This window comes from Lytechinus pictus, chromosome 4 (assembly GCF_037042905.1).
Source record: "Lytechinus pictus isolate F3 Inbred chromosome 4, Lp3.0, whole genome shotgun sequence".
Lineage (NCBI taxonomy): Eukaryota > Metazoa > Echinodermata > Echinoidea > Temnopleuroida > Toxopneustidae > Lytechinus > Lytechinus pictus.
This window is the reverse complement of record NC_087248.1, coordinates 27,204,905-27,227,811: the sequence shown is the minus strand read 5'-3', so window position 1 is coordinate 27,227,811 and position 22,907 is coordinate 27,204,905. Positions and strand designations below refer to the sequence as shown.

Here is a 22,907-nt window from a genome sequence, read left to right as displayed (position 1 = left end):
TTTTCTCGTCATTTTCATGTGAAATGAAGTTTCATTCCTCCCTGAACACGTGGAATTCCATTATTTTAACATTGTGTGGTTCAGGCAAGGAGGTCCTAATTGTCAAATTCGTAAAAATTGAAATATTGTATAATTCAAACAATAAAAAACAAAAGAAATAGTGAGTGAGTGACATCATCGACTCTCTCATTTGGATGTAACTGACTCGTTCATATACATGTAACTATTTTGTGAAAAATAAGCGAAACTTTGAAATGTCATAACTTTCTTCACATCCGATTTTGATGAAATTTTCAGCATTGTGCTTGTCTGATTTTTCTCTATTGATTCAAATCAACATTTTTCTGAGGTGGACTTGACCTTTAATCATCTGCACACACCCCCACACATCTATCCACCCCCCTCCACGTCATACGTCTATCTAATCGTTCTTTCCATATCAGTCATGTTATCATCACCCACTCATATAAGAAATGAAAAGAAGAAAATATCAGAATTATTATCGGATTTGTCATGAATCTAGTTTAATCACATTATACCATTATTTCACATTAAGCATGACTACTTTTATAATTGGCCCAGCTCCAACGGAAATGGTTGCATGTACAGCATTTTGAAATGAAATAAAATTAACCACATCGCGTACTCATCATTATATTAAGAGAAGAAAATATCAGAAAAGGTATATGATCTATCACTAAACTAGTTTAATCATATATTTTTTTGCGATCATTGTACAAGCCTTTTAGTGTATAGTATGCTAAATAGCATGATGACTTTTAAAATTGGCCCAGCACCAACGAAAATGATTTTATGTACAGCATTTTGAAATGAAATAAGATGCAAAAAAGCGAAATGAATCGAATGAATTTCAATGATTCAGAAGTGTCTTCTTTTCTTCTTCTTTTCCTCCTTCTCTTCCTTTTAATGTCTGAGCATGGACCTTGTAGGTCCATGGTCTGAGGGGTTTTTTTTCTATTTTTTTTTTAAAGCTGCAGTCTATCTCATCTTATGGTTTATTTACAAATATTTACATTGCATTAATACGGTTGGACTTCGCAATTCATTCCGTGTGAATAGCTAGAATAATCAAAATTCGTTATATATATATACATATATATTATATATAAACTGTAAATGAAGATTTTTGTTCCAAAAGGAGCTAAATCCACTTTTGGTATTTTTCTGTAAATCAAGGCTCTTTTATTCACCACTTTCCCTTAGCCACTGCTGTTTAATTTTGATATAGATGATGGTATTACCGTCTTAGATTAATTAAATCATAATTTTAAGAATCTAGCATTCATTATCAATTTCTAAAGAATTTTTGAAATCTTATTTTTCATGGATTTAGCTCCTTTTGGAACAAAACCCTAGGAAAATATAATTTTTTTGCCTAATTAAACATGTTTTATATTGGAAATTGAACACGAAACACATACATATGGCTAGCAGAGTACATTTTTACATCTTTTTTTGATATTCATACATTGAAAATTACCAAAAGAACCAAAAATGATATTTTGCCATTTTTTCTAAGGACGGTAACTTTTCGATATCCAATTCCAAAAGGAGCTAAATCCAAAAATATTCATAAAATTTGTAAAATTCTTTTATTTTCAGCAAAATTCGCACAGATGGTGTGAGCTTGTACCCACAACATGTACCTAAAAATTGATTGCATAACTTTTTTTTAAATAGGAAAAATAACAAATTTTAAATAACCGCATAGTGGATTTAGTTTCTTTTGGAACAAAACTGTTTTCGACTTAGCTCCTTTTGGAACAAAGCTCAAATTTGCAATCAATTTTCACCAACCTTTCCAATTTTTTTTTCAAATGCGGTATGTTGCATTTGATTCCCACGTCTAAGATACATATATTTCTATCAAAAAATCAATTTTGGTCAAAAGTGGATTTAGCTCCTTTTGGAATCAAGCTCTTCATAATAAAAATCATAATGTACGAAAAGACAACGCAAGTGCCATGGCCGCCATGAGAAGTGGGGATATATCACCCCCAGCAATTCCCTGGGGGTGATGCGTGTGTTATTTTCCGTATATAGGCAGCACCCACTGGAATTCTATAGTTGTGCCAAAAATGGATGAATGTGACCAAAATAGCCTACATTTTGTAGTAAACCCCCTTTTTTGTTTCTTTTTGCTTGTCAAATTAACATCTATTCAGCACCCACTGTAAAATAAATAGTTCCCAATCCCATAGGGCCCTGGCAAGTGCTCTACAAATCACAGGCCTCAATACGATCATGTACGGCCAACATTTTAACAAGCAATATAAGGAATTTAGGTTTACAAAAATTGTTTTCTTTCTTCAACTAAGGAATATACATAGCATTCTCCATTTTTTTACATCTAATTATCACTTAAACAAAACGAAAGCATAATGCATTGGATTTTATACTGAATACACAATTTATTAATAACATTGTACATAAAAGCAATGAGCCGTAGTAATAAGCCTATATATTTCAATAAGAAATCTCCTCCAGATACCATATCAAACAAGTGGAAATACAAAGTATTAATCACATTATCCAAAATTTGTATACATTTCTATAAATAAAGCCCTTTAGCTGCTTATTCCTATTTAAAAGAATGGTACAGATACAAGTTCTGGAGTGAAACAGAAATTGGCATTGCATTCGTACATCACGTTTTGAGCCAGGGCGGCGGAACATATGTTCGTTTTTTTTTCTGCCAAAAAAGGACACTTAAAATGGGAATTTTGGTGCAAACGGACAGTTTCTCCATAAGATTATTATCTGCGTGAAGTAGTTGTGTTAATGTAGTAATTTAGTTGAGCAAAAAGCCCTTTTAGAGTGATTTCTGATTGATGAAATATATATCTATCATAATCTATGAATAATTTTTTTTCTGGGAGGGAGCGTAGCGAACGAGAGGTTTGGAAAAATATCAAATCTGAAGTTGTTAAACTTGCTTTTTGATCAATTATTGCGTTACTTACTGTTAAACGGGCATATCCTCGTAAAAAGTTGCGAGCGCGACATGCGAGCTCAAGTTTTTTGACATTTCATTGTAACACAAGAATTAAACATTCCGAGCAGTTTGTTGTAATCATGAAATAGATTTGTATCTAACTAAAAATAAATTAACGCGAGCTCGAACTGCGAGCTGAAATGTTTAATATTCTGACCAGATAGGTGGTTACATATCTCACCAATCGAATAATGTGAGGGGGAATCGCGAGCTTCAAAAATGTGATGTCCCAACCTGAATACTGGGCATTCTAAGCATTTTTGTAATCAGGAACAAAATGAATACCTTATTAAACAATAATTGATGCGAAGCGCGGGCAAAAAAAAAGATATGATTTTATAACATATAATGTATTATGTTTTACATCAAAAAGGGCATTTCATTTTCAAAACAGGGCCTTATTTTTCTTACGTTTTTTTTGAGGGGGGGGGGTGATCAATTTGGGTTCTGAGAGTGACAGGTGACTTACATAATGTTCAGTAATTTCGTAACCGTATACACTCTAAATAAAGGATTCAGAATAAATCCAGATTGACTGTGTGGATAGTGGCCAGCAAAACTTTTGATTTATTTTAATTCTTTAGGATTAACTATTAAATCTCGAAAGATTTCAATTAAAATCTTTTAGATTCATATTTAAATCTACAAGGTTTAAGGCTTAATCTAATATTCGACTGGTCACTATTCACAGCCGATCTGGATTTATCTTAAATCCTTGATTTTTAGAGAGTACCCGGACATCGTAAATTTAGTCTAAAAAATCATGAAAGACTTGAAAGGAATTGGTCATGAAACAACGTGGCGGGAAACTCCTAAGCTGTCGATTTATTAAAAAAAATGTCGGGATGCGCCCGGGTTTATTAGGTTAAATCGTTTAGAAAATTGACAGCAAGTAAAGATAAACAATGCATTTCAAACTTCAATAGTTGCAATGAGTACAATGAGGTTTATAGACATCTGTGACAGATGTTGTAACCAGATACGCGGTCATAGATACAGAATACTCTATCATGTTCTGGTCTATCGAACATAATCTATTAAAAATGTTTTGTACGTCGCGTACATGATGTACATGAATAAATATGCACTTCTATAATCTTCAAACTTAGTACCCTTCGTATAACTATAAAAGGTTTTGAAAGACGTTGAATAATGGATGCTATAAATACACAAACATGACTGCAAGACTGACATGACAAATAACACATCTTTACTAACATTCTTTACTTGGAAGATATAAATAGGAGAACTCACAATAAAGACAAAAAGAGTGGTTAAAAGCCAAAATTCTAGAATCATGCGTAATATAACTCTGCATACATGCAATTTTCCAAATTTAATTTTGATAGGATAGTCTAAACTGTAGGGGACGAAAACTGCAACCAACAAGAAAAAATTCAGAAAATTGTATTTAGGAAATGATAAACATGACCAAATCAAGCTAGACAGGCTAGACATTGATTCAGATGAAAGCAAAGTCTGGTTGTATTCATTTATGTAATTCTCTCTCGCTACCCACGCAGAGTCAAATACAAGACAGAGTGTTAAAGCGATCCTAAGATATACCAAAAATGGTTCGAAGATAAAAAAAGAATTAATGTGAAAAAAAATGTCTTTTTCCATTTTGAATTCCGGGATTTCAGCCTTGACAGCTGCTTTGCAGGTGGCAATGATATCCATATGACCATTTCTTAACGCCGATGACGTCTTTACCAAGCTGCTTAGTTGCCTTCCCCGTCGAATAACTTTTTCTGGACATGCATCAAACATTGATTTAATCTCTTCATTTGCGCTTTCGCAAGCCTGCTCTCTCTCCAGTAGTGTCGATTCTGTCTTCTCCATCTTATTTGACCATTCTGCGACTTTGCCAAGCATATAGGGATCGGTATATATATCATGCCGAATTGCGAGAATTCTCTGGATAGCGCAATCTGCCTTTTCTTTCCTATTTTTCAACTTTTCATGTGCCTCGGCTATGATTCGGTGTATTTCTTCATCTAAGTTACTTTGCACTTCTTCCTTGATTTCACGTACAACTTTCTCGACTACCATAGGAGCTTCTTTGATCTTATTCATTGTATCGTTTACCTTATTTCGCAGTTCTGACAACACCTCTGCACTGGTGTTAACCTCTTCCAGCTGCGCTTGCAGTTTCTGTCGGATTTCTACTGTAAGCTTTACAACATCCACCACCTTATGATCATTGTGGACATCGCCCGCGCATTCTTTGCAGCAACCAATCTTGCAGCGTTCGCAAAAAAAATCCACCTTCCGGGTAGCGTGGATGTCGCAAACCCATTCTGGCTCTCCGATATCTTCTCGGCCTGGCAGATCCCGGAAGCAAGGCCGGCACAAGTTCTTGTTGTCTCGAACAGAGCATTGCACGATGTCCTCTGCAGGGTTGCCGCACTGGTCACACGTAGAGGGCGCCACAGAATTGTCAAATGATGATGCCATATTGAGCGTTTTTCTTTCTAGAAGCAGTTGGATGAACAAATGAGCACCACAAATGCAGAGAGAAGCCTCTTAAAAGATGAATGTCCCGATGCTTGTGATGGCAACTGATAGCAACAAGAAAAACAACAGGATAGAAGAGATATTCTTGACCATTTGTTTTAAATAATTATTTGCTGTTGTTGCAGGTAATTTCATCACTCAATCGATCATTTACATTAGAAAAACGCATTTTCTTTTTCTTTTCTTAAATCAGCTAATGCTTTAATACAGCTTTAATAACTCGTGCATACTTTTGGTGACTCATTTTATATTCAGAAAGTTCTTATTTTCTAATGAGAATCTTGATACACCTTTTGAATATTAAAAATAAGCTTTAATAACATTGTTACATGGAGTCATTTCACACCCCAGATTATTATAGTCAGAGTCCGACCATAACTCTAAATTCAGTCTCAGATCTATACAATGATGTATTTAGATTCAATATGATTGTTTTTCTATTTCTACATTTTTAGAGCGCGAGATGAGATTTAATTTGAGCTATAAAATTGAGTTGGCCTATTTTCATTATTATTATAACAGCTCAAATGATACGCTCTCTCAAAGCCCAAATAGTATACTGACCAACATGGCCATGGGAAGCGGGGGTGCTAGCTGCGTGTATTATTTTCCATAGGCTGCACCCCCTGGAATTCTGGTAGGTGTGTAAAATTGGAGAAATGTATTGAAAATGACCTTCGTTTATAGTGAAACTATTGTTTTGTGTTTTTTTGGCTTTGTCAAATGATTTACCCCCACTCAAAAAAATCGTTCCCAGGGCACTGTTGACCATGTTTCGTATGCATCCCCTTAAAAATTAAAAAGCTCCCAGATTTTTGGCCGTTTAGTTTTACAATTCAATTCAAAAGTTTATTGATATAAAATCCTGACATTTAAGGATCATCATCAAAAACAAAGAAACATAAGATAAAATAATAAGATTTTACAAGATCCAAGAGAAACTCAAGTCATCAACTACCGTATACTCATATCTGGCCAGCATAATGCAACATTCTGAACTTAGTCTTTTGAAATAAGCCAACTTGAATGATAAAATTCCAATTCACCATTCAATACATTCATTTCATACCACACTAATTTCGTTACAAATTAACAAAACAAGTACTTTCCTCTTTAAAAAAATGCCCCCTCTATATGCAAAGGTTCCTAATTCCACTCCTCTCAGAGTGAGATGAGGGACCAGTCCTGATTGAGTGAGATTTCAATCTTTCAAGATTGAATCTTTGCCATTATTAGTATTAAATAGAAAATTAATGAGTACTAACTCGGGGAACCTATGGTACTAGTGTATGTCCTCACTTTAAGAGCAGCCGTTTCAGAATGGAACCAGCCCTGTTCCAGAGTGTTTTAATTAGGGTGGGGCAGGCAAAGCGACCGTAATGACCTTTAATTGGATGATGATAGGGGTTATTACAGAGTTACATGACCGCAAGACCTCCGTCTGTCTTCAATAGGGCCTACTCTTCTTTCACCATTTCTTTTCCATTTTTAAAGGTCACTTTCAGTATATTTGTCTGTTTTTTTCATTCCTTCCTTAGAGATCTCACATGCATGGGCGGAAATCCCAGGGGGGACAGGGGGGACGTGTCCCCCCTACTCAACATAGTAGGGGGGACACAATATCAAATGTCCCCCGTACTATTTTGGTCTTTTTATATGATGGTAAGAAATACATCATTCTAAATCGAAATAAAACATGAATTTTGGGACGAGATGACCTTACTTTGGCGATGATAACCTTTTTTTTGCTTGTCAAATTTTCCCACCCCTTGTCCCCATAGGCGGATCCAGGGGGCCGAGGGGCCCGCCCCCCCCCCCCCCCCTCTTGGCGGAGCAAAAAAAGAAAAAAGGGAAAGAAAGAAGGAAAAAAGGAGGGGAAAGGAGAAAAAGAAGAGAAGGACGACGAGTGCATAAAATCAGATGAGGGGAAGACTTGGAAAATAAAAAGAATCTATCGTGCCACTATATAAAATTTTCGATCGCGCTTCGCGCTCGCATTGCCAGTTAGGTGATTTACATATCTTGTTCAATATGGAGTTCGAATATCAAGTTTGGAAGTCAATATACAAAACATATTTCACCTCGGAAATCAAACTTTCATTATTTTGTGCAATTTACAAATTGGTTTTTAAAAAGTGCTCTGTAAAATGTCAGTGTTATGGTCTGAATGTTAACATTTGCTGCTTGCGCTGCGCGCTCGCAAATTTTGATTTATCAGGTACCTATTATTTTCGTGTATTCCATACCCTTACAAAAAATTCCTGCAGTACTTTAGTGGTACTCTGTTGTACCTGTGTGATACTTCTGTCATACACAACGGTACCTCAGAATTACCACAGGACTTCTGTGGTATCACTCTGTGATAGTTCTGTCATACTTCTGTGGTACAGGAAAATATGAAAATTTCCTGCAATACCTTAATGGTACTCTGTCGTACCTGTGTGATACTTCTGTTGTACAAAACTGTATATAGAATTACAACAGGACTTCTGTGGTATCACTCTGTGATAGTTCTGTCATACTTCTGTGGTACAGGAAAATATGAAAATTTCATGCAATACCTTAATGGTACTCTGTCGTACCTGTGTGATACTGCTGTTGTACAAAACTGTATATAGAATTACAACAGGACTTCTGTGGTATCACTCTGTGATAGTTCTGTCATACTTCTGTGGTACATAAAAATATGAAAATTTCATGCAATACCTTAATGGTACTCTGTCGTACCTGTGTGATACTTCTGTTGTACAAAACTGTATAAGGAATTACTACAGGACTCCTGTGGTATCACTCTGTGATAGTTCTACTTCTGTGGTACATAAAAATATGAAAATTTCATGCAATACCTTAATGGTACTCTGTCGTACCTGTGTAATACTTCTGTTGTACATAACTGTATACAATATCACTCTGTGATAGTTATGTCGTACTTCTGTTGTACATGAAAATTCTAAAATATCCTGCAGTACTTCTATGACAACCCTGCGATACTTCTGTTGTATATGAACATTTTTTAAATTTCCTGCAGTACTCCTATTACTAAGCACTTCTATGGAAACCCTGTGATACTTCTGTGGTACATGAACATTTTGAAATTTCCTGCAGTACTCGATCCTATTAAAGACACTTCTATGAAAACCCTGTGATACTTCTGTGGTAAATGAAAATTTTGAAATTTCCTGCAGGACTCAATATAGGCACTTCTAAAATTCTATGGCAACCCCAGTGCTATACTTTCAAAATTTCCTGCGGTACTTCTCATGCAGCCACCCCAGAAATATGACTGAAACTGTATCACAGACGCTACTGGTGTATTTTCTGTGGTACAGTACATGAAAAAATTAGTTTCCTTCAGTACTTGTATGGAAGCCCTGTTTGTACCACAGACTAATTTTTTTATTTCCAGTGAGGGATTTATCTTTTTTTTCAGTTTCGGGAGAGGTCAGTAGCGTATTGAGTCTTATATTTTTAGAAGGCCATATGGCTTAAAAGGGCACCATTCATTTTAAAAAGTACAATTTTTTATATGAAAATTTAATTTTGTGATAGCTAGATTGTGACATATAGGCCCTATTTCAAAATTATATTTCACCCTGTCCCATTGTGTAGGTCTATATCAGCGAGGGGGGGGTTATGCCTACTGAGACTCAGAGGTTTTAAGTTTGATAGCTTCTATTTCTACGAGAAAGGGTACTATACGTACTAGATCAAAACTAGGAGCAAAGCGCGAACTGAAAAATGCGAAAAATTATTGACCCCAAAATGGGCAACTTATATTTTGAGGACTATTGTTCGTTTTCAGGGTTATTTCTTTTTCATGCGCTCTTTTAAATTTCAATTATCATTTTTGTTTTGTTTGTTCGCCACCTTTTTTTCATAAAAAACAGGATGAATAATAAAAAAATGACTATATTTAAAAGGGTACGTGTTGAAATATACAGGACACACCTAACACTCTTAGAGCTTAATGGTTGTGAGGAAGCCGGGTTGAATTTCAAAGAGATATTGTAATGAATAAAAATATAAGCATGAACGTATTATTCTACTTCATCCATCTCTTTCTAACAATACAAGAAAATAATTGAAGGGGAGGTCAACGCTAGAGATAATCAATAAATAGAGTAAAATTCACAAAACAAAATGCTTAAAATTTATTCAAAATCGGATGACAAATAACGAAGTTAAGTTGAATTTTAAGGATTTGCAATATTCCCATGAAACAGTTTTATTTAGGCATGTCTCATGAATATTCATTAGGTGGGCTGATGATGTCATATCCCATGTTCTTTTGTACAATATATGAAATTAGATTTATTCAACATATTTCTACCAAGAACTTAAACAATTGGAATGACGACTAATTAACCGCATTAGTTATTTAATGCAGCAACTTTACAATGGGGACACATTATTTACACATGTATTGAAAAAATAGATAATCATAATTTCATATCTAACATTAAAAAAGAAAAATGGGAATGTCACATCATCAGCCCACCAAATGAATATTCATGACGATGTGCACACTATCTGTTTTCACAAAATATTGATAAACAATTAACATAAGAAAGTTCAGCATTGAATGTTGATTAAAAAATAAATCTCAGTTAAAATGCTATCTAAGATTTTGTTTTACACGTTTCATAACCAAGTTTTAATGCGATTCTGGCCCCTTAAAGTTTTTATTGCGAGAAAATACATTTTTCCAAGTTTCCCATCTATTTTTTTATTTATTTTTTTTTAGTAAAAAGGACCTATTTTCTTACAAATATATTATTATAAATAAAATTACTTCAATATTTGTTCTCCTATTCACAATATTTTTTACAGGTGGAATAGGATAAACTAAAAATAGGATATTTAATTTCCATTTTAAGGCCTATTTTTTGCTTTATATCCCCGGTTTATATCTTTGCCACCTTGCAATATGTTAGCCAGGCTGGTTTATATCTATTTCTTTTTAAATCAAATAAATTTGGATATTTTCAATCTATTTTTATGATGCGAAGCTATATATAGTTTGTAAATATGTTTTTTAATTGCAAGAACAATCTTGTATCTCTGTTCACATATGATGGCAGTTTATTTTGCTTCTTTTTTTCTAATTTGTATGAAGTTTGTATCTATATATTTTCAAACTATTTTCCATCCTTAAAGTGTCAAAACCGATATCATATTATTTTTTACCTCGTTGGCAAAGTTATTATCTTTTCTTATGTTTCGCTTCAAAATGGTATCTTTATATTTGCTTGTCTTGCTCCTCCACCCCTTATCAAAATACCCTGCCGGCACTTGATCTAAGATTATTTTCTTTTACTATACTTGAACCTTATAAAGGGATCTTTCCTTCGATCGCAAGAAAGGATAAAATGTGTGTTTTTGAAAAGAAATAAAATTAAAAATACATAGGATTGGAGCTGTGATTTTCCTCATTGCTTTCTTTGTCATCCTACTTGCATACTAGTAGGCCTATATAACATATTTTCAGTAAAATTGTGAGACATGTTTTTAAATCCTATCCTTATATTAAAAAAAAGAATAAAGAGAAAGAAAAAAATTAAAAGACATAGAAAAGAAAAAGAAAGGAAGAAGAAATAAATATTTGAATTTTACTTTATTCAATTCCTTTACGTTAATAATATGATATATAAATGATGGCGAAAATAGTCAAATTGTCTGGTTTCCAAGTAAAAAGTAAGACCCCCCCCCCCCTCCGAGCTCCCCGTACAAACGTACAGTACAAACGCACGGACTGTACCGTATACGTGTTTCCGGTTCCGCCATTTGAAAAAAAACGTTCGTAACTGCTCAGCTGAACCCGAAGCTTGATGAAGAAGGCCGTCAATATTTCAACAAAAACTAACAGAATATGGATCAGATTCGGACAACGACTTCTTAAGACATTCACACAACAGGCTAAACAGTAAGTTAGATCCATTTTTCGTAGTTTGGCGCGGCATGCACTTAAATTTCTTCGACTTTTTAATCATTACCGTACGGCCACTGCACTGCCGTTGTTCCCGATCGCTTATCGGGTGGGGGCTGATCTGCGGTGTGCGCGGCCGGGGACGGCCAACGGCTGGCTAAGTTAGTAGTATATTGATGGCGGCGGTGAGGATGTTTGTATTGTCATGATTGTAGCCAGGTCAGGGGTGGGCGCTAATGCAGTTTCGCACCGGCCGATTAATACCAGCATACCTCATCACCAATATTTGTTCCCAAATGTCATGACAAGTCTCTCAGTCACATTTGAAGTCAATAATATCCACCACTTTTCAAAATATCGTGATCGGGAATGGCTGTAGGCCTAGCCAGGCGGCTTCTAGAGAGTGAAAATCATTTACTAACGTAACTTCGTAAGGTCACTCTCATATGAAGCCAGGGATCCTTTCTCATATACCCACACAGAGGAAGCCAAAACTTGAAACTTTCACCCCCGGCCCCGAGATTTCTACTTTCCTTCTAAAAGATCTAGCCTAACGTTAGACCTAAATCATGTACATGGGATAAAACTTAATTTCCAACATTTCTACGCTCTCGTCGTTATTTTTGAAGAAGAAATTCATTCCAAAAAATGTGAAAAGTATCATGATTAGACGGAAGAGACTTGCCCGATGTTTACGCCGCCATCTATGTGAGAAACTTCATGTTGGCTCTAAATCATCAATTTTGAGACGGATAGAGGCATGGAGAAGAACTGAAACTTTGTGTGCAGGAAGAATATTAGTTTTAATTTTTTTAAAGAGCGTGATGTTGCATGAATTTGATATCCCCCCCCCCCATAAGATCCCACTTTTTGTCACTCGGAATATCAGATCGACAGATCCAGTTCACGGTCTCAAAGTTTGGGTAGGTGGAGCGTAGTGTAGCAATAGTGAAGTGGAGTGGAGCCTGCACAAACTTCACTCGAGGTAGGCAATCCCACAAATTTAAAAGAGGTTTCTATAAAATCAAGTCCGGCCTTCTATGAACATGACAAACTTACGAAAAGATGTGAAGTCAATTCACCCTAAATATCATCAATATCCCTCAAATAGCTTCATTTAAGCACTAATTTCTCTTCCGGTTGATAAAATATGGATCCGTCTTTAATTTCCAAAATTGTTCGTCTAACTAGCTAAAGGACGCATGTTTTATCTACATATTAAAGACACTACATAGAAAAGACTAGGCACAAAGACTATTATACATGTAAATCGATGCAAAGCATTACGCGATGTCGGCAAAGTGCCCAATCTTCTTATTGTAAAGACTTTAGCGACAATAACAGACTGTGAGTAAGGTTAAAATGCTCCTCTACTTTTAATGTTTTCATTAGTGCTGTTGTCGGGAACAAAAATCCATGTCGACATGTCGCTTAAAAATTAATCCCGACATCGACAATGTCGACATGAAAAAGGGACCGTAATTTAGCCTGGGCTCCCTAACATAAAAAAAAAGCATTCGATCGTGGAACAACACTCTCAATCAAATATATTCACCTTGACACGAGTGATATCCCCACACTAGATCTATACAATACAGGCTCAGTTCGGGAATTGAGCTTCCAAAATCACCGATTTAATCCACATTTTTTTTCTGGAGAATCAAGTTTTTGTACCAGGATCCGGTTTCGAAAGCATTGCTCAATAACACTCGTAGCCAATTTGAGAATCACCAATTACAACAGTGATCATTGCTGCAAACACAAGCTCCTCAATTTGACAATGAAAAGTAATGAAAATCGACCGATAATTTCAGTATCACTTCCGCGGCGATCCGTGCAACGATCTCCAAACGAATGAAGGGAAGTTTTCTGTGACTTCGTGATATGAAGTAAGCGCTCAATTGCGGCAGTCACAACTTTGACAAAAACACGTGTTCGCTGCTGCTCACGTTTATGTGAAAAATAATGCATTGAGGAGCAACGTATTATCAAGCACGGTGAATAGCGCGCGATGGGTACATATTTCCGTGGATGGGTACGGTGAATGCTACTCTCGCTATAACGGGATATCGAGGGCGGCTCGATCGGGCAGGCCGGCCCTGTACTGACGTATTTCTACTGCCGCACAGCTCGCAGATATTCTTTTTTCATTTAATGCGCTGCTAAGCTGAATAAACCTTTTAATCGCGCCAATTACTGTGGATAAATGCTTCTAACTTTTCAGCTAATCTTTACACTCGTGATTGTAGGCTAGACCCCTTTTTATTTTATGTTTACATGTCGATGTGGGTGCGTGCATGTCGACATGTCGGAATTTTGAAAATCCTTCGTATGTCGACATCAATGTCGATATGAGGCCTATCGACAACAGCACTAGTTTTCATTGATTTTATGTTGAATATTATTAAAGAATATGACTCTTTGCACCTGAATTGTAACACTGAAATATGGAAATGAAGAAGTTTTATCATGTATTTTTATTACATCATGTATTTGTATTAACCTGCAAATAAAATTTTACTATGTCACTCAAATTCATTTCATTTCATTAAAGATTCAAAGAGGGATCTCTGGATGATCGAGCAGCAAGTCCAGCATTATGTGGGAAAGATACTACAGGTGTACACAGAAAAGGCCATGTTCTTGTACAAGACACGGTTGGAATTCATAAAAGGTGATTATATAGGCATTCACTTCAGTAGATATTATAATTACAAAATTAAGCAGATTGTATTCATGCAGTGGCATACAGTGTAATCCTTGTTAGAAGATGTAGATTTATTCTTCATTGTTTTATTAAAGAGTTTCAATATGTGCTTATGACAATTTGTTTGCATTATAAATTGTTTGTCACTCTTCGGCTTAGTTTGCTTTTATAAGCAAGAATATGCTAAGAGAGATAGCCGCAAGGACCTCATTATCCGATAGATATGTACTTGTGAAAAGAGATCTAGATGGGGGCAAAACACCTTATTTCTTGTATTTTTATGTTGTTCATGTTATCGTAATGGTATGTGTTTTTTTTTCTACAGATTAAGCTGCCTCGTGCTATACAGACTTGGATAAAAACAAGCTGTCCAATGAATGGTGACTACTCAAGAGGAGCCAGAAAGTCAACTAAAGCCAGGGTATTTTGGGAGTTGATATGGCTGGGGAAGGGGGGAGGGGGGGTTTCCAGGGCCCCCCCTTCCTTGAGATCTTGACCGCACAATCGCGTCTAACATTGGCACATGGGTTGTCTAGGGCATAATTTACAAAATTAAATTGTAAATTATTTCACGCAAATTGTTAGTAAGTGATAATACTAATTTATGCGTAATTAGAATACAAAATCATACTTTTTCCTCTATTGCATTGACTTTGTACACAAAATCACGTTTTTGAGCAATTTTTGGTATGACATGTACTTACATAATGTCACGTTATTACAGAACCACGTACCGGGTGACACAAGATTGGTCTCAAAAGATGCACAAGACTAGAAAGAGGCATGTTTTAAAAAAATTGTGCGACAGCATGGTCGCAAAATTTTTGGAAGGGGGGGGGGTCAAATTGGTCCAATTTAACTAAGGGTTAATAACTGGGAGGCTGTTAGCTGCCTTTTTACTTTCAAGTCTTGCACATCTTTTGAGACCAAATTTGTGATGCCTGGGTACGCTGTTCCGAAATTTCGCAACATTTTTATGTATTAATCCAACACAAATACTGTTTCTTGCTAAAAATTCACAATTAGTATACCAGTAATATACATTTATCAAGTCAAATTATTTAATCACATTTATAATCATAAAAGCTTTGATAAAGTATAAAAAAAAAACAAAGAGTTGTATGTAGGCCTGGGACTTTCGGGTTTTTTCTCTTCGGGTACCCGTGGTAATTTTCGGGTACCTGAAAATCATGTCACTTGAAATATGACTGGTGGAAAAACCCCATAGGTGACGTCATCAAGCCAATGCGATGCAAGCCAATTTATGAATGAAAATATAGTAAGCATGCGCATTGCAAGCCTCCCGTGCCCCACGCAGTATTCCATCGAAACAAGTTTCAATACTCTGTCACCTCGTACCAAAATCGACCTAGAATTCCACTTTCCTATATATCATATGAATTATAAAAGGTTTTCTTACCGATACTGCACAGGTAAGCAAATTTTTATTCTTGCTTTTCCGTCAAAATCTTACGAAGTAGCATCGATATTACATCGTGTTTGTGAGTTTGTATCGCTACGTGAACAAAGTCAATTGATTTCCGGGTTTCGGAGCGTCAAATGCGCCAGCCAATCACGATCGTGTTCCCATTTTCGGTTTATGATGAACTAAAAATGGTAACAAGAACGTGATTGGCTGGTGCTTCGTAGGTCGATTTTGGTATGAGGTGACAGAGTATTGCAGACTTGTTTTGACGTAATACTGCGTGGGGCTGAGGCTTGCAATGCGCATGCTTACTATATTTTCATTCATAAATTGGTTTGCGTCGCAGTGGCTGGATGACGTCACTGCGCTGCAAAAGAAACATGGCGATGATTGAACGATCTCGGTCACATCATCATCACTTGAAAACTTGTATATTTATGGATATTTAGAGGGTAATTGGTGAAATTCAAAATGAGGCTTGTGTACTTTTGTAATGAGTTACAATCATGTCTTACACTACGCAATACAAATCAAATACATGTACATTATACTGGTGAGCAATTTTCGGGTATCGGGTATTGATTTTTCTACTCGGGTACCCGGGTTTTAGTCCCAGCCCTAGTTGTATGAAAATTTTCAAAAATAATGAAAGGTAAAAGAAAACAAGATTACAATGTCCATTGCAAGGGGGCTAGTCTAGCTATTCAGGATAATTGGGATTTTATTCAGTTTTTAATTGACATAACATTATGACAAGATCCCTCCATTTAGTGTATAAACAGCACATGGCCATGATTGAAATTCATATAACATTAAAGTATGCAAACCAGGCAGCTACATGTACATGTAGGACTCACTGCTTGTCAATTCTATTGTCTGCCAGGGTCAAGTGACATACAGTGCACATGTATAACATGTGTGAAAGTACATAAGAAAATCAGCTTTTTATTTTTGTACTGTAACATTGGGTGAACTGGTGATCACTTTGGATATGATGCTCTTCATATTGGTTTATTTTATGTATATGAATTTTTGGATAATCATTAAGAATTAAAGCCATTTACTTGATATATGGAAGCATAAGCCCATCAAAGAACAGAATTATGTCATGTACAGCTAATTCATTTTGCGTGATATTACAATTGTAATTGTTTACTTGAGCAAGTAATTTGAATTGCTGCATGACCTAAACAATGACATGTTCCAATTCGAATAGTAACATGACCTAAAGAAGAGTTACTCCACCTCGATTGAGAGTGCTTATGTTAAATAATTGATGTTGCTACTTCAAATAATTGAGGTCAATCAAATTGGTCATAATTATTCAAGTCAATTTTGAGCTATATGTCATAATTAATTAGGTCATATACTAATTGAAATTACTAAATGACTCGAGTAGGTATGAATTCACATTGCCACATGACCTTAATTATTTTATGTAGCAACATCAAGTATTGAACGTCATTTAGTTATCAATTATGACATGTAGCAAATCAAATTACATGCCGCAATTTCGTGTTTATGATGGGCTCATGCTTACATTCATATATAACCCTTCAATACGTAGTTGGAGCAATTCTTAGACAAGAAGACTGTGTAAAATGATATGCCTATTCAATGTCAAAAAGGTTAATGTCTCAATAGATTTGATCTACGTTTTGGCAAAGTAATCTTATGTTCATATTTTTTCTAACCTATGGTGAACGTTCTAAATCATGTGAAATTCATTCAAAAATATCTTTCAGTATTTATGGACTTAAGTGAATTCTGAGCAAAATGAAGTGATTATGATTACGTTCATGTACTTTAAGTTTATACTGGTGATCAACACATCATAATTTCATCCCTTACTGTATGTGCACCATGCATTATCTGTACATGCAGAAGTGGTTATCCATTGTTTCATAACATGGTTGAGTAAAGGATGTTCTGCTTTTAGTATTAAGCCAATCGGGTGTTGACAAGAAGGGGAAAATGCAATTGCTCAGCTATTACAGTTTTTTTTGCAACCATAATACTGGTTAAGCCTTGGTTACATTCGCCGGCTCGTGGCCTTACGTCGAGTCAAAATTAACAGTCTTAATCATCCTTGTACCAGCTACTACCAGCTACACGTGGGTGGTTTGTACAGGAATACCTAAAACTGCTGATTTTGTCTCGCCGTAAGGCAACCGGTCAAGGAATGTGACCAAGGTATTAATAATAATCGCTTATTGTTGTGTTAGAGGGAAGGATTCTGGGTCGAATCTAGCTTTCTTTATGTGATCTCAAAATGGCAGCAATGTATGAATAGTGAAAGTAGTTCATGTGGCATCTCAATGTTCATGGATATAAATCTTTGTACATGTCTTATCCTAAAGATGAAATGTTACTGCATTATTCTAGCAGTCATTTATGATATCAAAGATGTTCTATACTGTGCATAGTACAGCTCATACATAATAAAGGTATGTGAATATGCTTTTAACGTCTTTGCAAATTTGTGGGTTTTTTCACGCCTCTTTTCATTAGTCAAGATGTCAAAGTTGTTGTGCTGGATCACAGGAAATTCTTACAAACTACTACGCCTAACAAACCAGTGCAGGACGGTGTCGTGAGAAAATCGCACAGACTACTACAGGACAATACCATAGGATTGTCACAGGAAATCAACAAGAATACCCCTGCAGGATTACCACAGTAAAGTATCACAAGAAGGCTGCAGGATGAGACCAATAATGCCACAGAAGATATCAAAGATCAGTATCACAGGAATACCACAGGACAGTACTGCAGGAATTGTCCTGCGGTAAGGTCTCTTGGTATTCCTGCAGTACTGTCCTGTAGTACTGTTCTGTAGTACTTTCCTGTGATACTGGTCTGCGGAATTCCTAAAGTACTGTCCTGTCATACTGTCCTGTGATACTATTTATCACCACAGGATAGTATCACAGGACAGTACTACAGGAATACCAGACCAGTATCACAGGACAGTACTACAGGAATACGAGACCAGTATCACAGGACAGTACTACAGGAATACCAGACCAGTATCACAGGACAGTACTACAGGAATACCAGACCAGTATCACAGGACAGTACTACAGGAATACCAGACCAGTATCACAGGACAGTACTACAGGAATACCAGACCAGTATCACAGGACAGTACTACAGGACACAGTACCAGAAGCCTGCGGTACTCCTGTAGTACTGTCCTGCGATACTGTTCTGTAGTACTTCCCTGTGATACTGGTCTGCGGTATTCCTGTAGTACTGTCCTGTCATACTGTCCTGTCATACTATCCTGTCATACTGTCCTGTCATACTATCATGTGATACTATCCTGTGATACTATCCTGTGATACTGTCCTGTAGTACTAATAGTAGTGTGGTAGTGGTTGTAGCGGTTGTAGCGGTTGTGGTGATCGTGTCCTGTCATACTTCCTGCCATACTTATGCGGTTATTACCACAGGAAGTATCACAGGACACGGACCTGTTGTACTCCTGTTGTACATTTCTGTAGTACCGTCCCAAATTACGTGCACGTAATTCCTGCAGTACTTTCCTGCGATACTTCCTGCAGTACATATCACAGAGTACTACAGGAATTTTTTGTAAGGGTAAAGTTTTCAAAATATCCCTTCTTCAGGTCTGATTGTCAAGACGTATCAGCTAGCGCGCTGCACGCCCGCATTTTGATTGGCGAGTGATATGAATGTTTCAATATTGATTATACAACAAAATACTTAAAATCCCCTTTCATGACAGTTTATCAAAAATTTTAGCTCGCGATTTGCGCTCGCATTAATGGTTAAAAATATATTTACTGATGCATCCTATTCATAATCACAAAAGTGAAATGTCCAGTTTTTATGCCATGATATCATCAGATTTCGCGCCCTCATTAGGCATTAATAAATATATTAATTTAATAATTAAATTGTCCCTTTTGTTTCATCTCGCGCTTAACAAGAGGAATAGGAAGATAGTCATCATTTTCATATGATGACATGTCGTAAGGATGTCCCGGTCCTATGTCAAAACTCAAAGTAATAATAATTTTTAAGTGCGATCCATATCCACCTTAAAATTTTTCTACAAAGTGCGTGAAATATAAAGCTGAAATTGACTCTTTTTTCAGATCGGAATATCAAAGTTTCATGATTTTCATCATTAAAGTTGTATTTAAAATGCCTAGATTCTAGGTCTAAATATGAAACACGCTCGCGCATGTTTATTCAGATACTCAACTTGTTCTCTAATTTAAATCATTATCCAGTTTCCGATCACAATATCAAAAATTTTCTGCTCGCGCTTTGTGCACGCATTATTAATGTAGGAAGACCCCATATTACTCATCCTTTTGATGATTTACAAAACATGAATAGAGTGGCCAATTTTTAGGTCTAAATCTCGATTTTTTTTCTGCTCGCGCTTCGCGCTCGCATCAATCGTTAAATTATATAGCTATCCTGTTCACGATTACAAAAACTGATTAAAATTTTCCATTCTTTCTTTAGAAAGTTCAAAAATTTTCAGCTCGCGCTTCGCGCTCGCATTTTTTGATTGTTGAAATATGTAACGCCTTCATGGCTAAGTGCAAGCAGTACTTACCACGTACCTTTTCAACAGGTACCAGTTCAAAACGTATATAAACATTTTCTGCTCGCACTTTGCGCTCGCATTATTGATACTCATCCTTTTCAGGATTTACAAAACATGAATAGAGTGTCTCGTTCAGTAAATATTATTGGACTAAATCTCGAAATTTTCCGCTCGCGCTTCGCGTTCGCATTAATTGCTTATTTATATACCTTTTCTGCTTGAGTTACAAAAAGTGCTTAGAATTTCCATTCTTTAGGTGAAAATGTAAAAAAAAAATCAGCTCGCGCTTCGCGCTCGCATTATTTGAATGTTAAATGCTACTTTAACAGGTATCTTTTCCATCAGTTCATTTCTGCTCGCACTTTGCGTTCGTGGTAATTATTAAGTTGGATACACATCTTTTTCAGGATAAAAAACATTTCCCAGAATCAGTTCAAATTTTAGGAAAAAATACATAAAATTTCCAAAAAATTTGCTCGCGCTTCGCGCTCACACCATATAAATAAGGATTATGATATTGTATATTAATTTTATAAGAATGAAGCTCAGAAGTGACTAATGAGGACTACCCCTTCAAAGAAACAAACAAAAATCATCTTCGAGCTGCCGATCGGGAAAATATGGCTGAAACAAATTTCCGTCCCCCCTATTGGCGAAGGCTGGATCCGCCCCTGTGTCCCCCTACCCTTTGCGAGAGATTTCCGCCCCTGCTCACAGGACGGTCATTTCTGGCTCCCTAAATTTGTGGTGCCGTCTCTGTCAAGAACAGCCCTTTCGTCAATGATCCATCAAATATCAATTTTTTAATGTTAATTCATGAGGTTATAACATACATTCAAATGCATTTCATAAATTATTTGAAAATAACATATACATGTTAATTATACTATAGCACCATGCAGTGGCGGTGCGCCGGCCTGCATGAATCAGTGAGAATCACGAATCCTTGGCTACATTTAAAAATGTCATCTGCACCCCTTTTATTTCAAAATTAGATTTGTCACTATTGACAATTATATATGTTATCACAAAGATATAGCATTCATGAACATGATTAAGATCAGTAAACACATTGATCAGGATCGGGTCCGCTTGTCTAATATTGCTCCTAACCTTGTGAGTTCTGAGGGCCGTTTCATAAAGCTGTTCGTAAGTTAAGAGCGACTTTACGAACGACTGGTGAACCCATCTTACGCGCTAAACCATCGCCAATTCAATATACCATCTACCACAAGAAAGGGTGAAACACCCACCAGGAGGGATAAACTCAGGCCTGCATGGTGGTAATCGGGCTCGATAACTAAATGCCATTAACAAGCAGATTATATACATGTAGACTCTTAATTACTTTTTAATATCAAGTATACTGACAACCATCAACTTACCGATGAACGTTCGGCTGAGCAGTGATAAATATTATGTAGGAATCACAACTGCAAAACAAGCTATGACGTTGTTGCCATATTTGACGCTGAGATGTAAACAACCTAACAACTGATACAAGTGACACGTCATCCTATATGCAACACGAAGCTTTCAACGTCAACGGTATTGCGACACAGAGACGTGGGAATCCCCATTTGCACGAACGGCAGGTGGTGTCATATGTTTCACTTCCGTTCCGTTCGATACAAAAATCTACAATTAGGCTTACAACATCAAATGGGTGTCGATCCCGGGGGATGGGGTAGACCTACCCCCTATATTTCAGGTGGGGTGGCCTGTGTTATGGTTATACCCCATAATTTAAGGTCGAACATCATATTTTGATACTATGAATCAGTGTGATCATAATACTAATATCAATACTACTACTATTATTTTTATTATTATCATTATTATTATTGATATTATTAGCAATACCCATAGGCCTATAGGTCTAATAAACTCATTAATGGGCATCAATCACGGGATGGGGGGGGGGGGGTATATCTCCCCATTTCAGGTGTAGGAACAGCTGTACGTGTTATCAATGGTAACATTGATTGTCGAAAATACATACGCTTGAGGACAATTTCCCTCTCTCTCCCTCTCTCTCTTTAAATTTACTTATTTACATTGTTAGTAAATTAAACCATTCCTTTCATATATATTTAGAAACAGATGGATTAAAAAACTCCAGTATGAAATAAAATAGCATATTAATGTTTGTATACATGATATTATCCTTTATCTAATTACCCCCCACTAAATCAAGCCCTTTGCCCATGTCCGTTTATTTCAGCACCCTTTAGAATGTAACTTTATTTTTTGTCAGTTTTTTTCATCCCGATTTACGATGTAAAATAAATGGAGAACATATGAAATGAGAATTTTGATTTAAAAGAGTGTATAGAAGGGAAGTAACCATGAAAACCGACACAAATTCATCAAAATGGCTCATTTCCATGTCTGTTAAAATAAAACAGCTCGCGCTTTACACTCGCATTGATTGAATTGTATGTAAAACTGTAGTCTTAAAGGACAAGTTCACCCCAACAAAAAGTTGATTTGAATAAAAAGAGACAATTCAAACAAGCATAACTGAAAACACTGACAAATTTTATCAAAATCGCATATAAAATAAATAAAGTTATGACATTTTGAAATTTCGCTTAATTTCATAAAACAATTATATTCACATCCCGATCGGTATGCAAATTAGGACACTGATGACATCACCCTCTCGCTAGTTCTTTTGTGATATATGAAATATGAAATATTCAAATGTTCTTCTCATTGTCATAT

At 36.1% G+C, this 22,907-nt stretch overlaps 1 long non-coding RNA gene across 1 annotated transcript; it reads left to right on the top strand.

The window, feature by feature from the left end:
• Positions 1 to 10,639: 10,639 nt before the first annotated feature.
• LOC135153910 (uncharacterized) lies at positions 10,640 to 18,059 on the top strand. Its single transcript, XR_010293424.1, has 3 exons — positions 10,640 to 11,456; positions 14,014 to 14,133; positions 14,492 to 18,059. It is a non-coding gene; the product is annotated as an uncharacterized LOC135153910 (long non-coding RNA).
• Positions 18,060 to 22,907: the final 4,848 nt, after the last annotated feature.